The sequence below is a fragment of the Octodon degus genome, unplaced genomic scaffold, assembly GCF_000260255.1.
Source record: "Octodon degus isolate 3935 unplaced genomic scaffold, OctDeg1.0 scaffold00010, whole genome shotgun sequence".
Taxonomy (NCBI): domain Eukaryota; kingdom Metazoa; phylum Chordata; class Mammalia; order Rodentia; family Octodontidae; genus Octodon; species Octodon degus.
Genome location: NW_004524586.1, coordinates 15,530,261 through 15,538,550, shown reverse-complemented (window position 1 = coordinate 15,538,550; position 8,290 = coordinate 15,530,261). Strand labels below are relative to the sequence as shown.

The 8,290-nt window shown below is 46.6% G+C and overlaps 1 protein-coding gene across 1 annotated transcript in view; it reads left to right on the top strand.

Annotated features, from left to right (window-relative positions):
- The first annotated feature begins 5,737 nt into the window (after nt 1-5,737).
- Nucleotides 5,738-8,290, top strand: part of Ptpre (protein tyrosine phosphatase, receptor type E) — a 173,391-nt gene continuing 170,838 nt past the window's right edge. Inside the window, exon 1 of the mRNA XM_004625577.3 lies at nt 5,738-5,979. The gene's annotated coding sequence lies outside the window, so the exon portion shown is untranslated. The remainder of the gene's footprint in view (nt 5,980-8,290) is intronic.

The following is an 8,290-nucleotide window of genomic DNA, read 5'->3' as shown; positions in this document are numbered from 1 at the left end:
TTGCCAGGGAAGTGCTTATTCCACTGAGCTATCTCCCTAGCCCTAGATGTTATATTTTTTGATAGGACATTTCAAATTCAAAGTTATAAAGTTTGTACATATGTATATATGTACTCAAAATTTCTTTTTCCATTTCTTTCTTTCTTTCTTTCTTTTTTTTTTTTTTTTGTATTTTAGGGAAGGTCTACAGGGTGTTCATGGTCTCACTAGATTGGACTCATAGTGATCTGCCTCTTTACAGACTCCCAAGAGCTGAGATTACAGGCATGCACCACCATGCCCAGTCTCAATTGCCATCTCAGCGCTCCCCAGGGGCAGGGCTGTCATGGCAGGCCTAGGGATTAAGCCCCCAGCCCCTGTGCCTGCTTGCGCATACTTTAATCCACTGGGCTATTTGGCTGGCCCTTCAAAATTTCTTAAGACAGAAAAGTGATACTCTTTATTGTAATATAGCCTTAACAAGAACTCAGGAAGGTCCAGAACTAAAAATTTCAATTTGTTCTTTGCTCCTTCCTATTTATCTGCATTGTTTTGTTTTTTTTTTTCTTTTTATGCTGAATTTTGTTTTACTGCTAATATTACCATTCTTTATTTTGCTTTTCCTTTTTCAATATTCTGAAATTGATATTTTATTTCCTTTATTATTGTTTGCACTATTAATGAAAGCATGTTAAAACTGAATTTTCCTCTTTATTATAAGTTTGGCCAGATCTCATAGGTTTTTTTTTTTAATTTATTTATTTATTTGTGTGTGTGTGTGTGTGTGTGTGTGGCCAGCTCAGCCCCACCAGGGGGCGGGGCTGGCTGGCTTGTGGTGCTGGGGGATTGAACCGTGGTTCCTGTGCTTTGCTAAGCTTGTTCTAAGTAGGTACTTTAGACCACTGAGCCATCTCACCAGCCCATCTCATAGGTTTTTACCCATAATGTATAAATTGTCATTTAATATCTTTTGAAGAGCAAAAAAAATTTTTTTTTTTCAGTACCAGGGATTGAACTCAGGGCTCTGCTCTTGCCAGGCAAATGCTTATTCTACTGAGCCATCTCCCGGGCCCTTGAAGAGCAAAATTTTTAAATTTTCTTGTCCAATTTTTCAGTCTTTTTCTTTTATAATTTATGCTTTAAATGACATATTAAGAAATACTTACCTACCTCAAAATGGCAAATATTTTTCCTTTGTTTTCCTGTAGATTTAATAATTTGCATTCTTATATTTAATGTTATTGTCTATTTCTTTTAGTTTATACATACAGAATGAAGTCAGGCTGAGACTTATTTTTAGAAATGTGAATACACTGTTGCAGAATTGAAGCATCCAGAGAGACTGTGGGATATATTTAGAAGGTATATGCATATTGTTCACCAATAAAAACAATCCAACAAAAATCATTAAAATATTGTGAAGACCTAGGATAAGGTGTGGCTATTTTTTCTTGGACAAGTAGAGGAATATTCCAGACCAGCAGTCCAGCAGACTTGTGTCCAAAGGGCTGAGCCCTGAACAAAGGAAGGGCTCCAGTTTTATACATTTTGTTAAAGAGGGTTGGCACAAAACTGGAAAGGGTTATAAGTGAAGTTACAGAAGGAAGATCAAGACAACTATTTACTCAGTGATAGCTTTACAACTTACCTTTGAAGATAGATTCTAGGCTGTCACTGGACTGTTTACAATAACATAGTTGTGAACCTTACTTGTGTCCCTTGAAAGAAGACAAATTCCAGGGTGTCATAGGACTTTGTTTACAGAAACTTAGTCATCAACCTTTATCAGCATCAGAGCAGAGGTCAGCAGTTACAGGAAAGAGGAATTCAAGGAGGAGCTACTCAAGGCCAGGAGGGGAAAAAAAGTGAACTTCTGCTAAATTCTGTTAATGCAATTGTTGAAGGTTGATTTCTTGAAAGGGTTATTTTTTTCCTAATAAATTATCTTGGTTTCTTCTTTGAAAATTAGAGTAGAGCATGACTGTACCTGTGTAGATCTTTTCTTAATTCTATTACAAGAATTTTCTCCCCAGCCTGTGTAAACTCCTCAAATTATTTGTCACACTGCTTTCTAGGGGCTAGATCTCTGTTCCTCACTAGCTTGTTCTCATGTATGTCCATAAGAATCAACCAAAGAGTCAAAGGATACGGCCCTATGTCCGCCTCTACAGCTTAGCCCTACATCTCTGTCCTCTCTAGCACTCAGGATCAATTCTGGCCACTTTGGCCTCCCCAAATTTGGTCACTTTTTTACAAAAGATTGTGGTATTCATTTTCATCTTCCATCCTAACCTGGAAATCCTCCCCTGGAAGTATCATGGGCAACTCTTGTTTTAGTTCATTTGCTTCTTTTTTTCTCAGCAATCAAATCCCTACACTATCTAATGTCCAAGGTCTGGAAACCATTTCTTTATATATATATTTTCTCTCTTAGTGATTTCTCCCAACTGGAAGGCCACACTGGATCCTGCCATGTTATCAAGAAGTTAAGCAAAGAAACCCTGGCTGATAGGTACAGTATGTGTACCTTGATCTGTACAGCATATGTATATCATTCGTCAGTAAAAACAGTCTAGTAAACATATTAAAATACTGTGAGGACCTAGAATAATGTATGACTTTTCTTTTCTGGACAAGTAGAGGTGTATTCCAGTAAAGGATTGTCCTTGATTTCAGGGAGTAATAACTGTTAGTATTTAGGCATAACATGGGAGCAAAGAGGGAATTTTGGTGGTATAAGAATTAAAAGTCTGGATCCATTAGTTATTCATTCTGGTACATTGTAGAGATCAGAATAACTAAGTCCTCTCATTGAGGGGGCAGGTCTTGGAAAAGGTCACAAAAGATGCCAGCGTTGTCTCCGTTTTTCCTTACCTTGTCTAATAGCCAATTGCCAAGATCTGATTTTTTTCTCCTTAACTTGAACCATTTTATGTTAATATTTCTGTATATTGTTTAAAAGCGAATTCCTACTTGCTTCACATCAATTTTTCCTTTTATTGCTTATTCTCATAAAGAGCATTTCTAGCCTCAGCTTTTATTTGCATTCCCAGAGAGCCAAGTAAGCATGGGAAACATTGCCCAGTTATGGCAAAGAAATATAAAGGCCTCGGCTTTCAGTACAAGATACACCTGCAGGAGATACTAATAGTCCCAGGAATACCACCTGAACAGTAAACTATGGGACAGGGCTGCTCATGGTGGCTGGGTGAGGAGGAGTTGGGAGATCAGGCAAATGGATGGCATCAGGCAGGTCAGAGGTGTGGCAGAGGAAGCCACAGCCTGGAGAAGGGCTGTGCCCCAAGGACCTAAAACTGAGAGTGGTTACACATTCAGCAAAAGGCAGGAGACGTTCCTAGAGCCTGGATGAAGACAGAGGCATTGCTTCTGATGCCAAAAGAGACCTGAACCAGGAGAGAGGGGATGAAGGTGGTTTAAAAAAAAAAAAAAAGGATCAAGGGGCTTCTGTACAACTCTGCTATAAGTGCTTGTGCTGTCTGCTTCTCTACATGACATGATATCTGTAGTCTTCAGAAGATGTTAAGGAACACTGCTCAATTCCTAGAAGAATCTTTGGGGTTCATCAGGGAGGATGCTATCAGGAGAGAAAAGCCATCTGCTTCCGCATCATGTTCTCAAGGCTGTTCACTTTCCAGTAGCAGATGTCTGACAAAGGCGACATGTTTCTCTCTTGGTGGATCACAGCGTCTGCCTCCCCAGCCCTGCAGTGCTAGCAAGCAAAACTGTGCTTATCGGAGCTTTGAAGTCATTGCCTTCTTGTATATAATCTGCCTCTGCAGCTGTAACAGCAGGAAAATCCAGAGCTGGGTGACATCATAGGGCCACCTGGCTCCATCCAACCTGGGCTGGGCCTTAAGGGCATGGTCAGAAGGATCCGCCCCGTACACACAGAATGTATTCCCAGGCAACGAGGTTGTCTGCTGCTGCCTGCTAGGGCCCATCCTGTTCTGACAGCCCATACCTGTTCACTGAGAACCTCCTGGCTATGGAGAGGGTTAGGAGCTAAAGGCTAGAGACTAGGGCAGCCCAGGTGCTGCAGCTTCAGCCCTGGGGGCAGTGGACGTTGGATGACAGACACTCAAGGAGCTAATAAACTCATAAACAACCTTACACCATGATGAAGACTGGGGAAGAGAGTGGCAGAAAGGAGGGGGCATCTTTCAAAGGCAATTGGTAAAGAGTGCAAAAGAGGAAAGAGCTCCAGGAAGCAGGGAAGGAGCTTAGTTCTGCACTGAGAGAAAAGAACAATAGCTACAGCAGCTGAGTAGGAGCTTGGGATCAGCTAGCAAATCAGGCAGAGCCTTGTGGCAGTTTGGGACCTATTCTGACTGGACACTGGTAAGCAGGGATCTCTCTGATCCCTGTAACTTCAGGGAACCTCTCCTACAACTTCAGCTGGGGAGCACTGAAGTTGCAGGAGAGGTGAGGGATGAGAAGGGGTACATCTTGGAAACATCGAGAAGCTAGGTAACAAGTAGACTGGGAGATGGATTAGAAGCAGAGGTGGAAGTGGAGATAGGGATGGCTTCAAGTGAGAGCAAGAGTCAGGTCTGAGATGCCAGGAGATGCCAGGAGGAGCCAAGAGGTCAGAAGCCTGAGGTTGAAGGGTGGGACCCCAGAGCTGCAAAATTTTGAGTTCTTGGTTGATGATGGTGTTTACAGCTCTGTAAAGGCCCCATGGGCTAGTGCATGCAGGGCAGAGAGGGAAGTCTGAGGTCACCTTCTCGGCTGGATTCACAGCTTTCTGTGGAGGGAAAGTCATTCCTAGCAGCTGAGCTGAGGGGCTCAGTCAGTAAGGTCCTGGCTATCTTCAGTCTTTGGCTCTGCGGCTCTGTCCCCAACTGAACCCAAGTGTCTAAAGAGTCTTCTGCAGTTATTGATGTGAGCTGGATAAAATTCCTAAGTGGCACTTTCTAACCATTCATTCATTCATTCATTCATTCATCATTCACTCATTCATTCATCCCTTAAGTCATTCATAAGCCTAAGGATCAAGGTCCCCACCACAGTATGTAGCATTCCTCATGATGGCTGGGACTTGATCTGAACACAGGACACAACACAGAGGTTCAAAACCCAGATAAGCCTTTGTATCTGAATTTCCTTCTCTCTGAAATCTCTCTAAATAGTCTCAATTAAATCACTAGGAAATTCCCCAGAGCAGCCGGCCCAGACCCTTCGTCAGGTGTCTCTTCCTGTATGTTTAACTTTGCCAGAAATTGCCTTACTGACACTGAATTCCTTTCCTACAGCACCAAGAGACACCCCTGCACCCTCTCAGGCGATTTCATAGCTCTACTAATTTCTCCCAATACAGGAGTGTTAGCTGGTGCCTTCGCTCTTTGCTACCAGCTGCAAAACCTGAAGCATTTCTCTAGTCAGTCCACTTCCTGGTGCCCAGAGACAATGCTGGACAGAAAGAACTTTGACTTTTTCTTTTCCACATGGTAAGAACACTTGGCACACCATGGCACCCTCTGTATGCACCTGGGTGGGCTGGGGGGACAGGCAACCCCCCATCGCCCCCACTCCCCACCCCCGGTCCCCGACCGACCGGGCAACAGCTTGGGTAAAGGATCTCCAGGGAGCTTGGGTGTTTCCAGGCCCTCTAGTTCCTGCCCTGTGGGCGGCGCCACCGTTCGGGTAAGGGCGGGCACCCTGGGTGCGCTCCCCTTGCCGGGCACCAGGCGTCGCCCCCGCTCCTCGCAGTCAGGGCCCCCGCCCCCGCCACCAACTAGAGCCCGAGCGACAGCCGAGTAGGCGGCGGGACTGGCCGGACAAATTTCCTGCTAGGCTGCGGGCAGCGGGAGGCAAGCGGGGTCGCAGGCGGCGCCAGGACCCTGCTGCCTGCACGCGTCCCCTCTACGTTCCTTCGCGCCAGGCGGTGACCGCGGGGAGCCCAGGAGGGCGGCGGGTGGCTGCCTAGGAGATGCGGAGCTGCAGCGGCGCGATTCGCGCGACAGCACCAGCCTCCCAGAGGTGAGCGACGCGCGGTGCGATCGGGTGGCCGTGCATCCCTGCTGTAGCCGTGTGCCCCGGGGCGGCCGGAGCAGGCCGGGGACTCCGCCTCCCAGGAGAGTCGGGCCGCGCTGGGGCTCTGAGTCGGATCCGATTAAGGTCCCTGCCACCTTCGCAGCGCACTTGATGCACGGGGGACCTGGCGACCCAGGGTCAACAGCCCGCGGGGTGTCCCCTCCCCCAGAGTACCCAGCTCAACTTGGGGACCACAGAAGCAGCTCTTGCTTTCCCTTTCGGTGACAAGAAGAGCAGAGCTTGCTTGTCTGCGGGTGGCGACATGCAAAGGGAACTGTGACAGGGCTACCTAGGCGCACATAGCCCAGAAGAGTAGCGCCAGCCGGTATGTGCAGGGCTGCGCTCACGGATTGATTTTGGAGCCTTTCCAGAAAGTGATTCCAGTTGCGTCAACTCTCTTCCCAGCGGGGCAGTGAGGGGATGCTGCCCTCTGGGGTTGGTCCCTGTCTTCCTGGGCAGGGGATAGAGTAGGGTACAAGCTGGGAGCTCAGCAACTGGGAAAGAGACCCATGCAGGTACCCAGAGCGGACTGTGAGGATTTGCAGTGTCAGAACCCTGACCTACCGAGCTTCTGGAGCCAGGGGACGGGGCAATCCTTCTGCTCCCTAGGACCATCTGGGCAAAGCTGGGCAACCCACAGGGTGCTGAGGCAGAGCCAAGCTCATGGACATGGTGCTGGACCTGACTTCGTTCCTTCCAGGAGTGGTAAATCTTCCTAGAAATGTTAGAAAATAATACCTGCAGAATTACATTATTGACTTGTCTTGAGTTATGACCCCTCTAGTGAGGCTTTTAATCCAGAAAGCTCAAGGAAAGACCCTGAGCTTGGGTGGCATGGCACAGGGAATGAAAATATGATGAGTTGAAGGAAAATCAGCAAAAGGATTTTCATGTGCTTGAGAAATTATTGTCTCATCCAGTCACCTCTGCCCTTGACCCCAAGTGGCCCTTGGCTGGGGTTCTAGAAGGGCAGGCAGATGAGTTATTCTGAAACATAAGGAGCATGCCTATTTAAACTATGTGTGTGAGGGGGTGTCTTTCCAAAACTGGGGTGCTAAGCAAGGCCACGTGGGAAATGATGAGGTGTGGAAGCTGAAGCAGCCTCTGACCACACCACCATTTAATGTTCGTGGTTCAGGCAGAGTTCTGAGCATGGACCTGGAGCAGTTCCCATCCTGGCATGGTCCTGCTGCTGCATGGGACCTCGGGACCTTTGTGCCTTGTGAACTAGCACGGTCCCGCCCCCCACCCAGCAGGCCTGCCATGTGTAGACAGAGCTCTACGCTTGTCTCTGTAAAAGACCAGGCCATTCGATAAGTCAGGATGGATTTAGCTGTAAAAATGCAGCCCCGGCCATGTCAGTTGTGGGATGACCATGGGGGAGCTGCTGTCTTGTGATGCTTCCCAGGGTCCTTACCCAGGCACCGAGTACCAATCCTTGTGTTTTTTGTGTCTGCTTAATTATACCAGCTCCACTCTGCTTTGGAAAGTGGGGCTGAAATGTGGCTTTCATGAGTACTCTGTGTTCAGGACCCTGCAGAATACCTGTCAGTGACTACTGTTGGGTGGACAGACAAGTGACAAAGGGAGGTCCTCAAGGACATGTATACTGACAGCAGCTTATGTTTTTTGCAGTAACAGGTGTAGATGGGAGGCAGCCTCAGAGTTTTGGTAATGTAGATTGAACTTGAATCACAGAGATTATGAATGGTCCATCCAGGTGTTATGGAGTCAGTTCTGTTAGAGGTGCTCAGCACACAGCTGGGCCAGAAAGACCCCACATGACCTCCCAACAAGGCAGGTTTGGGAGCAAAAAGGAAACATAATCCAAGATGCCCTCTCTTCCCCCATTTAATATAGATCGCTTTCTTTCTTTTTTTTTTTTTTTTTTTTTGTCTTTTTGAGATAGCATCTCATCATGTAGCTCAGGCTGGCTTTGAGCTTACTTTGTAGTCCAGGCTGGTCATAAACATGCAACAGTCCTCCTGCTTCGGCCTCCCAAGCTCTGGAATTATAAGCGTGCACTACCATGTCCAGCTGATAAGTCTTTTTTCATTTATGATGTTTGACTTGCATTTAGGGAAGTTGTTTTCCAAGATAGGAATTGAACGTGTCCATTAGAATAAAGGTTTCTCTTCTTAATATTTTTTATTATCTCTAGAAAAAATAAATCCTGTATGTTCTAGGTCATCTTTTGACTGTCTCCTGCTACTTTCCATGATCCTTGGAGGTGCAGCTTGCTCAGCCTCATGCTCTG